Genomic DNA, 17201 nt, shown 5'->3' with positions numbered 1-17201 from the left:
ACCCAGCTGTAGCAGTAACAGCTCCACGGCGTCGACAACACCAGCACGCGGTGGAGAGCGGACGTCACAGCTTCCTCTTCAGCGCCTTCCTACGGCTTTGCATCAGTATAAAGGATCTCATTCTATTCCTCGCAAATTTGCATCATTTCAAAATGTCGGTGCAACGGATTTGAGAAAAACTTCTGTTATTGATTACATTGCATACACAAATATTGTCTTCCGTGAACATTAGAAAAGATCCGGGGAGAGTACCTAATACATAACTAACAAAAATATTCAAAAATATGAATATATTTAATCAGATATAGGGGTAGATATACGTTTATGTGATGGTGTTGCGATTAACGCATTGCTGTGCCGAAAGACAGTGGACTCACCGGTACAACGCAGAATTCTTTGGTTGGCTGTAGTAGGAGATTGAGTGTCAACGCCGGCGTTGCCAATTCGTCGTTGCGGCATGCAGTGACTGTACTCTCCTGTGGTTTCATTACGAGGAGCCAACCTTGCTTTGGTACCTCCTTCTTTGGACGACATCACGGACATGATACACAATTAAGATCCCGTTCAGCTTACATTCAAGGAAGAAATCAAGGATAATTTTTATTGGCAACAGAGTATTTAAAACCTTTCATGCCATGCTATTATTTTACATTCCGTGTCGAGAAACGTGGGCGATATAATGTGATAATGTGCCCTACCTCGTGCACTGCACACAACAAGTAACTGCTCGGGAAACAGCATTTTTATGAGAGCAAAATGAGGCGCATTAAGGACCCCATTACATGCGTTTTGTATCCCAACCGAGTCGAAAACGCTGCAACGCTTAAACCTAGCTTAACCTGCGTGAAAAAATAAACAGAGAAACGCAAACGAACGGACAGACAAACAGAGCTAAACAAAAAGCGCTGACTGGAGTTTTCTCATCCGAGCTGGTGAATTAACAATAAATTAAAGTTTGCCGCGCCGGCCGCTAGTTTTTTAGATCCCACTTGATGAAGGGCCAGCTACGGGATTACTGGTTGGGAGCGCATTCATCAGGGCTGCCACGTCGACGTGCAGGCAGGCCCGGCATTTTATCCTCATTACAATGGCAATCCGCTCACCGGCATCGCGCGCGCTCCACCACTACCGACCGCCGGTGTTGGTAGCCCTGCAGCGCGCCGGTACATATATAAAAGAGGCGACGACCGGTCGGGAGCACATCTATGAACAACTCACAATGCTCTCTCCAGCTTACGAACGCTACATACTTTTATGCCTTTGCTGTAAATGACAGTATCGGTAAATGTAATGGTGTGGCAGTGGAATATTCCGATTTCTTTTTGACTTGTAACCTCCCGCTTTATTTAAAATTTTAATTTAGCAGTCCTAAAATGGAGGCTAAGAAGTACCGACGGTTAGTAAGTAACACTTTTAATTTTTATTTTACAAAGGAAAGTAAACATAGCCATTTTGGTTTCCGTGATAGCCCAGTCCTCTTATTTTCCCGACGATTTTGATTCGGATCTTGAGTTGAGAAAAGATTGTAAAGAATTGTAACACCAAAAAATAATTCATGCAGAGTTATTAAATATCTATTCAAGTGATTAAGATAGCAAGACTACAGATCAATGTAAGTACGAGATGAGCCATAGTTACTGTAAGCCGGCCGGAATGGCCGTAGGGTTCTAGGCGCTGCAGTCCGGAGCCGAGCGACCGCTACGGTCGCAGGTTCGAATCCTGCCTCGGGCGTGGATGTGTATGATGTCCTTAGGTTAGTTAGGTTTAATTAGTTCTAAGTTCTAGGCGACTGATGACCTCAGAAGTTAAGTCGCATAGTGCTCAGAGCCATTTGAACCATTTTTGAGTTACTGTAAAATGTTAGTTAAATTAGTAACCGTCATATCCATTAGAATGATGAAAGCACTCCGTCTTCAGTCCACGAGTGGTCATCCTCAGTGTAGGATACAGATAGGAGGGGCGTGGGGTCAGCACACCGCTCTCCCGGTCGTTATGATGGTATTCTTGACCGAAGCCACTACTATTCGGTCGAGTAGCTCCTCAATTGGCATCACGAGGCTGATTGCACCCTGAAAAATGGCAACAGCGCATGGCGGCCTGGATGGTCACCCATCCGAGTGCCGACCACGCCCGAAAGCGCTTAACTTCGGTGATGTCACGTGAACCGGTGTATCCACTGCGGCAAGGCCGTTGCCGAATGATGAAAGCTAGCATGCATATACGCATGTATTGTACGAGTGCTGGATGTTAGCTTGTGGCAAAGAATTCCACTCCTGTTCCCCTTGATCATTCAATACAGGAACTTTTAATCCTCATCGTGGATGGTGCTAGAGTTGTCGTCCAATGATATCATATATGTGCTCGATTGGAGATAGATTTGCTGATAGGGTAGGCCAAGGAAAGGTGTAGATCACATTTGGTTACAACAGAGATGTGTGGGCGAGCGTTATTATGTTGAAAAACACCCACGGAATACTCTTCATGAATGGCAGCACAACAGCCAGAATCACCAGACTGACGTACAGCACCGTATTTAGGGTGCTTGGAATAGCCAAGAGAGTGCTTCTGCTGTCAGACGAAAACGCACCCCAGGCCATAACTTCAAGTGTATGTCCATTGTGTCTAGCACGCAGTCAGGTTGATTGCAGGCACTCAACCGGCCTCCCCCTAATCAACACATGGCCATCAGTGGCACCAAGGCAGAATCAGGTTTCATCAGAATACATAACAGTCGTCTACAGCATGCATACACAAGGGCGCTCTGCTGAAGCAGAGAATTTTTCAGGGTCTCTACACATTCGAAGTAAAGTGCCGCCCCTTCCCCTTCCTCCCCCCTCCCGCCACTCCCGAAGCCCCTCCCTCCCGCTAGTAACACTGCAACAGATTGCATGCTGAAGTTTTCCTTGCTTCTATACTCTGGACGGTCAAATCGTGGAGTAGCCCAATTTTCCAGCAATCGTCATTACACTGCCTTCACCGATGAGTAACTGGCGACGCAATTCATTTGTTGATGCCCGGCGGTCGCCATGAGTAATTTGGTCGACAAGCTGGATGTTGTGTGACCTCATTGCTGGAACTGGCCGGCTGCTTCGCAGTGCATCAGCCACCAATGTTCGCCCTTCAGTTTCCCTACAGAGACCAACCCCTCGTGTAACGTCGCTCGCGCCCACCTTAGGATTTTCCACGCACTTTCTTCAGCATTTCATGAATGCGACTGAATGTGTCATCTTGTGCAGTAAGGGATTTAGTCACAGAACTCTGATTTATAACTATATCAGTGTCGGCCATTTTCTTAACATATGCGGTATCGTCAACTGTTGATATAGAAAGCTACTACTGAAGTTGGCTGTGGAAGTTTTTGCGGAAGTGCGCCAAATACTACTACATTGTTGACATAGTGAAGGAGAAAAAGTATTTACTTCCCAGCTAGTCTTCGTACACACAGATGAACAAGAGAATAACATTTTGGTATATTTTCAGCGGATTAGGAGATATTGGTTTAAGATACGAGCCACTTATAAGTCTAGTGGAGTAACTGACAATTTTATTCATTGGTAACCGGTTCCCGCTATTCAGTCATCATCAGACGATCAGAGTGCTGACAATATCGATTGGAGGTAATTAGTACCTAGGTATTCCATAATGTTTCGAGACTGCAGTCGGATTACGTCGACGTTTTCAGCGATACTTCGGCTGACAACCATTCAGCAATTTTCTGGTGAGTTTACACCGAGGTACTCGCACGTCTCTTACCTGGAGGTAACTTACAAACGAGTTTCACCAATTCACAGTGACAGCAGGGTTATGGTCTGATGATGAGTAAGCACCCGAAAGCCGATACCAGCGAATACAATTAACAGTTTGACTACATCTTAAACTCCATCGAATTAGGGGAGGTTTACAACTGTCGGCATGTGCCTGTTACCAATTCCATGTTCCCATGTTAATATAGTTGGCAACATATTTTACACTGGAATTTATTAAACAGAATGATATCCTTAATTATAGTTAATAACCAATTACGTCGACTCCTAGTTGAAGTCACTGTTGATTGCAAAATTTCAACATATCAATATTTCACTTCAGCCTCGCAGTCGTGAATGAGCAACAATAGCATCATTCTGATTGTCATTCAGGAATTTCTCATGTAATTTATTTGAACCTTAAAATAAATACCGTGTCAGGTTAGCACCATCTCTCATCAAGCGCGCGCGACCGTCAATCTTAAATATTTGAGCCACTAAACTTCATACGCTTTTTCTTCATAATTGCATTACTATCACCTTTATTCTTTAATTACTGTTTCCTTTTACCGCACTTCCACTTCTTACCCTCCTCGAAATTTATCTCAGTTTTAAGAATCACACTATTCCGCACACCCCACTTCACGTTAGACTCTCTACGCTGCCCCTGTGCCACGCTCCCATATTCGATCTTCTGCTGCTACCAAACAGAGTCGCTCTCATCTAGGAACACTCGCTCCATAGAGACAATAACACGCTGCGAAAGGCAGTTTGCCAAAGAGCTAGGCACTCCTTTTAATGCGGTACGCCTACCTACCCTGAACCGTTAGTTATTAATCGTTTTATGCAATATAATGGTTACGCCAACAGAAGCGCCAGGAAAACTGTCCCCTTTGAGAAGACAGCAGAGGAGAGCTTGATACTAATTGAGGGTATATATTTCATTAAAAGTAAAAGAAAACTTTCCGAGAATAGGAAACGACGGTAGATTTATTGTAGAACCGGATGACACTAGAAAATAAATTGTGGATAAGCAGGCTTTAGTTGTAACTGATAGACCAGAGGGGAAAATGGATTTCAATCAATATCATACACAGTTAAAGAAACACGAGGGTTTCATCAGAGATGTTGATCAAACGAATGCATACGGAATTTGTTGGAGAGAGAAAAATTGTATATCGGTCTAAATACGTCTGAAAACCTACGGACTTGACATCCTGTTTGTAAGATGTCCCACATGGTATCCAGAGATCGCAAAAAACTGAAGTCCACGCATACACACAGATAGCTGAAGGTGCACTGTCTGGGATGGTGCCTCTTGGAAGCTACCTTGTCCATTCACTATTACCGATAACAACTGACCAGAACTTAAGGTGTGTAAGTGGAGGTTTGGAATGAAGGGAGACTGTAAACTGTATGTAGCAGGTGTTGTGTCAGCTACTGTGGGAGTCAGCACCGACATAAACAAAGAAGGAGAGAAGTTGCGATGGCCGTTCACAGGAATCCAAAATGTTCTGTGCATAACACTTGAAGAATAAATGAGGACTTTATTTCTAAAAAGAAACAAACTTATCTTCTTGCGCCTCCTACGTGCAGGTACTTTACTCTCTATTACTACTCACAGAACGCAGGCTAAGTATTCTCTTCCTGTTACTACTACTTGACTTTTCCCACTGTATGACAGTCGTTTTTCTCCTCCCAGTAATCTCGGCTACTCCAATGAGATCTGTAGTCGATTCTCTCTTGTTGGTCAATCAATATCTAATTCCCATGCCAAATTTCTTGACGGCTGCGACCGAACTGGGCCAACTGGCTTTCCCGTTACCCAGACTTAAATCACATTGAGCACGTATGGGTGTCGGTGGACAGACAAACTACAACGCAAGCAACGAGCGTCCAGCAAATGTGAAACGCTCTGTGAAGAAATGGAAAGCACTATCACCAGAATTCCTTAACACCCTTGTGGCCAGCACGGAAAATGTTATCAGAGTATGCATTGCCGTTCGTGGTGATCATACACATCTCATTAAGTACCATGCTTCGCCTTTTGTGAGGACAAGGGGACCACCGTAAGTCTCGGTAACTTCAGTGTAATTACTGACTTGGAATAAAAGTGTCCTATCTGTTGGTCTCATTGCACCTTTGCTTCAGTTACCTTCTGTATTGTACAGTTCTTTATGTGTATGGTGCATATTTCATCGACCTACGTTACTTGGTAGTGATACATTCTACGAAAGTTACTTTCGTCGCTTACTTTTGTACGCCAGTGTATTATGTCATCTATGTCCACATCTACATAATCTACAAGACTTCATGTAAAGTTCGAAGAAGCATTGGCCCCTGGGAAGAATAAATCAACTGTGATGATGCAACTCTGCTCTGCAGAAGGATAATTAGATGTAAACACATAAACTCATTAAACAAAGGTGTTACTAACATGTCAGACACAAATTCATACTTAACATAGTAGTACGTAAATATGGAAGATCTTATTGGTCATTAAAGCTTGTGTGTGTGTGTGTGTGTGTGTGTGTGTGTGTGTGTGATCATTCTTCTGAATGATTCGATGCGGAAAGCCACGTATTCCTCTCTTGTGTCAATTCCAAATTCAAGCTCCAATTACACATTTTACGCTCTCAAATTCCGTGTAATACCTTGGCAATATTCTCTGATACCTTCTTGCGGTGCATTTTGTCTGCAGGACACCTCGTAGGAAGAACGGGCCTGCCTATGTCCCGAAAGAGAGCGGTATTTTTCCCTTATGAGCTCTTTTTATAGTTTTTTACCTATACTTGATAGGCTACCGATTACTATAATGGTCCCTTCAAGTATAAAATGCTTAAATGTTCAAAGAGATAGTAATTTTACGTTTAGAGACGATTTATTTTGTAAAATCTAGTAATCGAACGTTCCCACAGTACACGAGCGTCTACAATTCCACCCTCTTTTTACGGTTTCACTTGGAGACATGACTGTAGATGCAGTGTTCCGCCAGTGCTTCGTAACTCAACATTGGGAACCAGAGAGTAGTGACGACATTCAGTGTAGTTAATATCGCTATCTTTCCAGCTATTCACAGAGCAACACCAGCCAATACAGGTACTCATGGCTTGGCAGGGTTCTATGTGTGGTCGAGTGCTTCACGTGCTGAATAATCATATTCTTCTGACTCTTCTTTGACGTTTCCCACTATAGGATAGGCGTTTTTCTCCTCCAAGTAATCTCGGCTACTCCAACGAAATCTGTAATCGATTCTCATGAGTTGCTGAATCAATATCTAATTCCCATGCGAAAGGAAGCCTTCTCATTTATGTTCTTCTCAAGCTCCATGTTAACATCTTGCCGTTGCTCATTCTTTTCGCATGCCCAACCCACTAAATACTCTTACTATCTAATCTGATAGTTATGGATTGCGCTACTTCCAATTTTTCCCATGTTGTGACAGTATCAATCTTATCTTGTCGGGGGGCCCAAAGGCATATTCTCATAAAATTCTAAGTCCGTTGTTCTGACATTGTTCCTTCTTTCATTTATCCATGGTTACATTATTCTGAATAGTACTATGGGATATGCTTTTTTTGGTTTGATGACTAATCCTATTGTTCCAAATTAGTCCACCTATGTTCTTTGTCGTTTGATTACCTATAGATACTTTGGTCTCCATACCTTCCTCAAGGGTCCTTTACTGTTGTAACGTAATTTCAGTATTTAAAATTTTCACATTTTTTGAATTGTTCTTCCTTATTTACCAATAAACACATGTTCTATCTTACCGAGACATAGTTTAGACCCTATCTTGCCTTCCTCCTACAGTATATTCTGTATCTTTTCTACTCTTTGCCTAAATTATTTGCTCAACTGCAAAATGTAGTGAATGCATTCTTTCCTGTCCAGCTTACATAGTCATACCAGAACATTTTTGCATTGGGCCTCGAGCACTTGGTCTATATATAGGTGATATGTAATGAGGATAGACTGCAACCTTTCTAAAGGCCTTTGATGGTTTTAATGCTTCATGTTATTCTGATTCCCATCTTTCCATTTTCTACCGTATCTTTCTACATTCTTATAACTTTATCAATCCATTAATATCATGTTTTTAGTCTGCTCATTGCAAGTGGTACCTCAGATCTTGGAATGTTGCGGAATGCTTTTTTGTAAATCGACAAAAGTAATCTGCATTTTCCTGCTACCATCTCTGTTTTTCTCTACTGCTAATCTGAGACAGGAGTTGTAATGCAAACATGATACACCAGCCCTAAAGCTACTTTTGTGCTCTGAGAAGTTTTCGATATTCAGTTCAATCTTTTACTTAAGATTTCTGGATAACAGTTGTGCTGCTGAATGTATTACGCCAATTTGACTGTAACGGAATTATGACCCGTTGTCCCCATAGTCCCCATAGTTATAGATGTTACTGAGAAAAGACACATTCTACTCTTTAGGTACAACATCCCCTTTCTCTTTCATTAAAAAATTACAAGGAAATGTTTTACTGTCTTTTCCCCTACATATTTCAAGAGTTTCATTCTATTATCTTCTGGATCAGGAACCACATTGCTTTTCGCCCTGTTTAAAGAATTTTTCACATTTTTCTTGCTATTTTTCCCGTGTCTTATTCTTCCATTCCCAATTAGTTCTAATACGCTGTACCGTTTTCCATTGCTTCTGTGGATCTGTTGTAGACGATTCTTACTTAGACCGTATCGAAAAGATTTCTCTTCTGTCAGAGAGTTTATAGGAGGTTAGAAGTCAGCAAGAGGAAAGACGAAATTAGTAAGTATCTCATCAGCTTTCAAAATGTATCGAAAATGTGGCTCAGCTCCTTTACGTTCGCTTTTCTGTTGCTGTGGAGCATGCAAGGTGAGGTAGGATTTCTTCCTGTGAATGACCTCCGGGACAGAAGCTATATGGAACTAGACCTCCAGTTTTGCGGAATGTTGCGAGATGCACAGCGCACCAAATGTGGCGTCTGTTGATGTCAACTTCTTGAGGGGCTTGACAGATAGTGGGCAGTGTGGACGCAGGTGTCGGAGGTGTTGTCTGCTCGCTAATAGCTATTTCAGTCTGAAGCGGAGGCCGAGGGTTTTAATGTATGCCAGACGGCGGCTCACGCGTCGAGTGCGTTGCCGTGTAGCGGCGCAGGTACACGTACAGGCATTTAACGCCGCGCGCCTGCAGCAGGAGACGACGCAACCCGCGTAGCCTCAAGAGCTGGGCCAGCAGCTCTGGTGTTTGACGATAGCCCTTAGCCGTCACCTCTCAGCTGGGGTCGTCGTCAGCGGATACGGGTAGTGCCTGCCGCTGTAGAACGGGTGCTGCAGGCTGTCACGCTTCTCTCTTTGTCCCAATATCGAAATATTTGTCACTACTCTCACTTCCACATAAAATCAATAATCACCAGCCCAAAAATCGATACAAACAATACAACTGCAGAGCGTAGATGGGAAATTGTTGAAATGATCCAGTGCTGATAGATCTAAAAAAGAATGAAGTAATAATTTCTAAAGAAGGTTGGAGCAAACATGTGTGAACTACCGGTACAGTAAGTCATTGTTACACAATACTGATAAGAAACAATTACAGAAAGTCGGAAAGACTCACAGAAACAAACATTGGGTAAATCAGTTTGAGATTAGGAGAATTGCTGTAACATGTGAGGAAATGTAGACCCTGTGGCGTAGCTTAGAAGACAGACTGCAGAAAGGCGAACCTACGTTTATAGTGCATGTATAGGTAGAGAAAGCCTTTTTAAAATGTTGACTGGTATATATAATCATGCAAATTCTGAAGTCGACAGGGATAAAGGGCAGGTTATCTACCAATTGTATAGAAGCCAAACAAGTTCTGAGTCGGAGCATATGTGATAGAGGCAGTAACTGAGAAGGGAATGAGGCAGGAAATAGGTTACCGCCAACGTTGTTCAATCCGTACATTGAGTAATCAATAAATACAACCAAAAAAGCACTTCTGAAAAAGGTTTTAGATTAAAAAGAACTTGTTATAGAAATTGAACATAATGGATGTTTCATAAAGGGGTTGTTTTAACGAATACATAGACTATGCTGAGGAAATGAGATTAGGAAACGGGACACAAAAAGTAGTAGCCGAGTTTTGCTATTTCGACAGCAAAATATTGAGTATGGAAGAATTAGAGAGGATATAAAGGGCAACAAGAAAAACATTTCTGAAAAGTAAAAATAAGTTTACAACGAATATAAATTTAAATATCAGAAAATCTTTTCTCAATGTGTTTGTAGGAGTTATGCTGAGGAAATGAGATTAAGAAAAGAGACACGAAAAGTAGTAGCCGAGTTTTGCTATTTCGACAGCAAAATATTGAGTATGGAAGAAGTAGGGCCGGCCTGGGTGGCCCAGCAGTTCTAGTTGCTTCAGTCTGGAACCGCAAGACCACCACGATAGCAGGTTCGTATCCTGCCTCGGGCATGGATGTGTGTGATGTCCTTACGTTAGTTAGGTTTAAGTAGTTCTAAGTACTAGGTGACTGATGACCTCAGATGTTAAGTCCCATAGTGCTCAGATCCATTTGAACCATTTTGAAGAGGTAGAAAGGATATAAAGGGCAAGCTGATAACAACAAGAAAATCATCTCTGAAAAGTAAAAATTAGTTTACACCGAATATAAATTTGAATATTACAAAAACTTTTCTGAAGGTGTCTGTAGGAGTTCAGCTTATTCGGAAGTGGAACGTGCTCGATGAAAGGTTGAGTCAAGAAGGGAACAGAAGCTTTCGAAATGTAGGGCTACAGAAGAATGAACGAATCGAATAACTAATGACTAGGTGCTTAATCGAACAACGGAAAAGCGAAATCTAAAACAAAACTTGGCTAAAAGTAGGAATCAGTTGATATTACATACCCTCCGCGTTACAGGAATCGTAGATTTGGTAAAGGAGCGTAGATACAGTATAAGGAGAACAAGACTTGAACGCGATAGGCAGGTCAAAGGGGTACTGACTGCAGTTGTTACGCAGAGATAAAGAGGCTCGCACAAGATAGATCAGCGTGGAGAACTGCATCGAAACCGTCTTCGGACTGAGGACTATAACACTAACGTTTGCTAGTAATGAATCAGACTTTCTTAAAGAAAGGCTAAACGTGAGAACTTTCTCAATAGTGGGACTCATAGTTTTGAATTAGCATATCACAAGTCAGTACTAAGCGACAAAAAATCGACCGAATAGTTTTACACTCAAATGGTCCCGTAATTCTTCTTCACATTACAGATGATTAAAATAGCATCCTCCCAAAATTAAGTTCAATTTAATTTCGTTCGCTGCTACTTCGTCATGCAGCTTGAACGATAGACAAGGAAAGCTGTATCCCTATTTTACACTTTAATCCAAGAATTTCTTTCTTAAAGTATATTAATTGCTTGTCTCTTAGCTTTTCCTTTAATAACAGCAAAGATTTACTTTCCCAATATTTTATATGCTGGTCAACAACTTTGATGCAAGAACTGTCATGCCGACTGTACGATAGCTCTAGCCTCCATATGTCAGTCTTTGGGCATTGACACAAATGGTTCAAATAGCTGTAAGCACTATGGGACTTAACATGTCGGGTCATCAGTCCTGTAGACTTAGAACTACTTAAACCTAACTAACACGGACATCACACACATCCACGCCCGAGAGAGGCTTCGAACCTGCGACCGTAGCAGCCTCATGGTTCAGGACTGAAGCGCCTAGAACCGCTAGGCTACAGCGGCCGGCTTTATTGACACATCTGTACAACTCTTATTCACTACTGTGTCCCAAAATTGTTTAGATAGTCGCCACCAGACTCGCTTAGATCTACGATACATGTGTGTTTTCTGCTATGTAAGCCGGCCGAAGTGGCCGTGCGGTTCTAGGCCCTGCAGGCTGGAACCGCGAGACCGCTACGATCGCAGGTTCGAATCCTGCCTCGGGCATGGATGTGTGTGATGTCCTTACGTTAGTTCGGTTTAATTAGTTCTAAGTTTTAGGGGACTAATGATCTCAGAAGTTGAGTCCCATAGTGCTCAGAGCCATTTGAACCATTTTTTTTTCTGCCATGTAGCGAAAGCTGAACTGTTTGCTACTTGTTTTTAACACGTTATTAAGATTTACCGCCTTTACTCTCCACTTAATAAGAAACTAGTGATTTCAGTCGATGATATTGGTTATTAGAAAGAAAAGTCTCACATCAATAGCAAAAGCAAGCACAAAAACTAAAAATGAAATCTTCTTAACAAAAATGTAGTTTATTGTCATCTTAGCGAAAGCAGCTAATACTTGAGTAACAGAAATTCCATTTTCTTACTACTTTAGCTTCACACTTGTCTTAATATTAATCACAGTTATCGAAATTTTACTCACTGACATGCAGTATGTTAATAGATAACTAGTGAAAAATGAAGGCACTGTTCAGCTTAATTTCATGTCTGCTATTGAAGTGGCCTCTTTTGGATTTGCTGGTTATCACGGGAATCAAAATTGCAACTTCTTGACAGCACCACCACAACAGGTGGACTTCTAGTTGCTCTAAAAACGTTGTAGTGAATAAAACATAACTCTCGAAATTGTATCATACCACATTTTCTCTTCGCCCAAAAGAAAGTAAACCTTGTCGAAGACCTTTATCAGGTCTTTGTACATGCCACATAGGAAAATACGTAAATCTGTATATTGGCAGTTCCACCATTTAAGGGTGCAAGTATAAAAGTCTCCCCTTTTTCACGTAAACTGAATGAGACCCAATAATGTCAGCAAGGCTGACCTATATCCGCATGTTTTAATAAGGTGTTCCAATTACACAATTACACTGCTTTGTCAGAGGTCCCTAGTTTCACAGGTGTTCCATAATCACATTCTCCATTCTAACTTTTGTAATACAGGGAAAACCATCTGTCTTCTCGATTCTGAAGGTACAGTTAGCCAATGGTGTAGCCGCAGTGGTAGCACCAGTTCGCGTCAGATCTCCCAAGTTAAGCGTTGTCGGGCTTGGTAGCACTTGGCTGGGTCACCGATACAGTCTCTTAACGCTGTTAGCAAGCGCATTGCACTCAGCCCTTGTGAGGAGCTACTTGGCTGAGAAGTAGCGGCTGCGGTCACGAAAACTAACAACGGTCGGAAGAGCGGTGTGCTGACCGCATACCCCTCCATGTCCGCATCTAGAGCACCTATCGGATAAGGGTGACACGGTGATAGATCGGTACCGTTGTTCCTTGCGAGGCCTGTTCGGACGGAAATTAGTTTTAGTTTTTAGAAGGCACCGTTAAGTCACGTGATTCATAAATGTTGTTACGACGCCTTCAATTGGAAAAGCTGTTTTCCGGTGTACCGCTCTGGTTTTATTAAAGCATGTGGTTGCAGAATAAGGTGAGTTTAGGGTACTGGCCCTGACAATCCTATCAAGCCCGACAGACAGCCATATCATCCTCTGCCAATGGTTTCATCAGATACGTTACAGAGATGCATGCGGACTGCACACAACTCTGTCGATCAATACCAGATTTCGTGACCTTGGAACCACTACTAATAGACCGAGCAGCTCCTTAGTTGGCCTCACGAGGTTGAGTGACCCGATAGAAGTCCACCCTCACAGATAAATCCTTGGCAGTACCGGGAAGCGAGCATCGGTCCGACGCTCAGCAGCCAGCCGCGCCATCCTCTCAGCTATAGAGGTGGATAAGGTACGTGGTACACTCAATCAACATAGTAAATCCAAAGTGAAACATGGATATGTAACATTATGTAAAGACGGTGGTTTGTGTCACAAAACAGAAGTTTATAAGAGTAAAGAGTCAACAGTCATGACCAAATACTGAAGATTTAGTAAGAAGATCAGCGCAGAGGGAATACGAGACCTCAGATTTCAAGACGCTGAGAGGACAAGAAGTGTGGGCAGTTTTCATCACAAAATGCAAACATTTGCTGCACTAACATAGACTGTGTAGGAAACAGATAAAGGCATTATTAGGAGAGCTTCTTATTTTACAGCATCGTGTTTCAGGAAGGGGACTATGAACCAGTCAACTATAAACACATTTGCTGTGACGACCACAGCATACTTTATTCAAATTGTTGGAGCTTTGAAAATATTAATGCCATTCAAGTTAAATATATTATTGTGTCAGTCCCCATTTTTGCTATCAAAAACTCTATGTCTGTGGATGTTCTCAGATGAGCCCTTCAATACTACCCTTCTAAGGCATTTTAAAGAGGTTTTAACGTTTGGAGCATGATGTGCAATTAATTTGTGAGTGAAATATGACAAGCCCTTTACCTCTCTTCTTTTCATTTTAGTATCTTTAATAATGGAATTGGAAGGCAGTTGAATTAGCTTAACAGGATTAATGAGATTACAATGATTGTCTGTGCTGATTTGATTTCCTCTTCTTTAATATCCTGTAGTCTAACATGGTACTGGCTTTGTCAGTCTGTCTGTATGGGAAGGTTTTGGAAGTTAGGAGTGTTATGAATATGACACAGGTGATGTGTAGTGAAGCTCAGTGAAACAATCTCTGGAAAGTTAAGGGCACGCTGGCTTTCTCAGAAGTTTAGAGGAGGAGAGCAGCAGGCTAGACCGACTCTACTTCTCGAAGAGGAAGTCACTTTTCCATGTGCTGTGCTGACGCCGGAACTACTGTGCAGTGTGTAGCACGGGACTGCTGTGGACAGCCGAGGTAAAAGCACTTGTTCCGGAGGAATGAATTGTGTCAGGGCTGATAGGCTTAAGGGTCATAATATGAGAATAATTAGCTGATAAACATCTCCTGACATCCTAAAACCATAGCAAAAGGGCCCTGTCCTCCTAAAGTTTCAGAATTTGCAGCAGGGTCAGAGACTAGCCTTGTTGAACAGTTTTGTAACGTTTCTCAGGACCTGTAATGTGAGGCTAGCTGGTAGTTGTTGGATCAGCAGGTAGTGGGATATAAATCATGTCCGGAGGATGTAACCCGTTACATAATTTTTTTTTAGAGAAGCACAAAGGAAATTAAATGTATAGGCTTTTGATGTTTTGCCATTTATTTGTGGGATATTCTGGTAAAGAAAAGGAAGAAAGTAAAACCAGTTACGGAATTGGTGGGCTGTAGTAACCTTAGAGTACATTGATGGTCGCGTTTTGTTGGTGAGAGGAGTGGATGAAGCAGCTTTATATGGTCTTGATGGGAAAAGACTTCGTCGCAGGGCTTCGAGATGAACAGCCTGCAGCTCTGTAGGCTGTGCTGTCAACTGGAGCAGCCGTCTTGGATCCAGTGTTGGAGTCCTCAGCCAACTGATCACATTGCCAACTTTAGACAAGAAGGTTCAAGGTGCATCCTCATATTTCAAATCCTTGGGATTCTTTACTCCATCATTCCGACAAACGGTCACTGTAGTCGTCGAATAGTCAGGTTGCGATACATTTCACAGGGTCAGATACAATCAGTAACATTGCCAACTTATTCTCATCGGAAGCTATGTCATAGTAACGTTTATAATTTGAATGTTGTATGTTTCCACATGTTTTGTGATAACATGTACAGTACATTTAAATATTTAGTTTGTTTTTAAATTTAATACTTCTCAGTGGTAAATATTATGTCAGTTCCTCATGTTACGATTTACTGCTACGGCCTACATATCATACAGGTTGCATAAATTAAATTCAGCACTGTGTCACCCGTTTCATGATTAATTCTGATTCAGTTTAATTCACTCACACACATAGAGTTTTGCACAAGATAATTCATCACCTTCTATGCAGCTCCTTGTTACATCAAGAATATCTGCTGATCAGGGAGCACTGGAGATTAACAGCCATCTGTAGCCACAGATAAGTCAAAACGAAGTAATAGCAATAAATATAGGTAGGCAATAGGGAGGCAGCTATTTTCTCAACACATCAGTGAATGCTTACACCAGAACTAAAAAAAAATGTACAGTAGACCTTATATGGAGGTACAGAAGAGTAATGAATCATCTAGAATAATAATAATGTAAATACGTGCTATCATAGACTGTCAGTAACGCTCAAATATTTGACGTGTAATTCGGTTGTCTCACAGAAGAAGCGTAAATTCACTCGGTGCTGTAGTCGGTTTTTGTAATAATTTAACCTTGTGTCCAAAGTTTTGCGCAAATTGTGATGTTCATGTCAACATACATTAATCAAGACTCAACATGAGAAATACATACCCATACAATATTATGAGAGGCATTTCTCGTTACAGTTTATGTCGAGTCATTATTTTGTTCTTCGGGTCACTGAAATGGTTCTGTAAATTTATAACAGTTCACATATTCTTCATTCCACACAACATAATTCAGTCTAGTTGTTTGATACATAGCATAGACATAGTTTGCCAACTCAGTACTATACATATTATTTTCAACTTAAATATGTATGTATTTTGTGTGACTATGTGTACGGTTGTGGTATTAGGTCATCTATTATCCGCAAGGGAAACCAATGAGACAAAACCACGAATTAGTTCAACGCAATGTGGTGCTCCAGATTCTAGTCAGTAGTAGTTTATTTTCCGCTTGAGTGACATCAGGACATTCATAACAGTATAAGATTTTAGGATATGTCTATTTAAATGCTGTTTTTTTCGTGTGTTTCATGTTGTATTGAAGAGATTCTGGCAAGTGACTCATTAATGTTCCACAGACGCAGCAAATCGGAAGTGCGGGTTACTAATGACAAGAGCGCAGATGGTCCACGATGGCGACAAGATTGGGTCATCATTCTTAGTGTTACAAATTGACGTTTGAAATGAATATAAGAATACACATCAGTTCATGAGATGGTCTCAAGCTTGTATGACCATTGTATGTTGTCAATATTTGCAAATTATAAGAGAGTTAAATGCATATTAATATGTCCATTGACCAGTGTAGTAACTATACGGCCGAACTATACTCAAGTTATGGGGCTCCGACTTACTATAAGACAGCGCCTAAAAGTCCATGACCTATGCTTTGTTGGAGGGACAGAGCTTGTTCTTTAATATTGTGCTGATTAATAAAAACTATTTTGAAGTCATTAACGAGCATGTTATTTTAGTTAATATGATGTACATTTAGTAAAAGATTTTCCGATTTGCGAAGAAGTGCCTTTATTAGATTTGCGAGAAATTAAATTACGGGATGCCTGAAGTAATACAGCAAAACAGTTTCATTTTATTGCTTACGTGAAAACTTGATCTTAGCAGTCTTTCAAAAGTAATCAATGCGCAATGCGGCCACGCGAACTTTCCATCGTGTAATAGAATTTGTGGAGCTTATTTATTAACATCTTACGATTAAAGATGTGTTTGACATTAAAGTAGACGTAGGTACTGGAAAGAGTGAAAGATCTAACATGATCATATCAGTTATTAATCGACATTTAAGAATAAAACAGTTTAAAATGATATACTTTTGTTTTACAGAGCAGATCTGTCAAAGAATGTCTGTGACCTACCGAATTTTATGAAATTAAAGC

This window comes from Schistocerca cancellata, chromosome 7 (genome assembly GCF_023864275.1).
Source record: "Schistocerca cancellata isolate TAMUIC-IGC-003103 chromosome 7, iqSchCanc2.1, whole genome shotgun sequence".
NCBI lineage: Eukaryota > Metazoa > Arthropoda > Insecta > Orthoptera > Acrididae > Schistocerca > Schistocerca cancellata.
Note: the sequence above shows the minus strand (reverse complement) of the source record.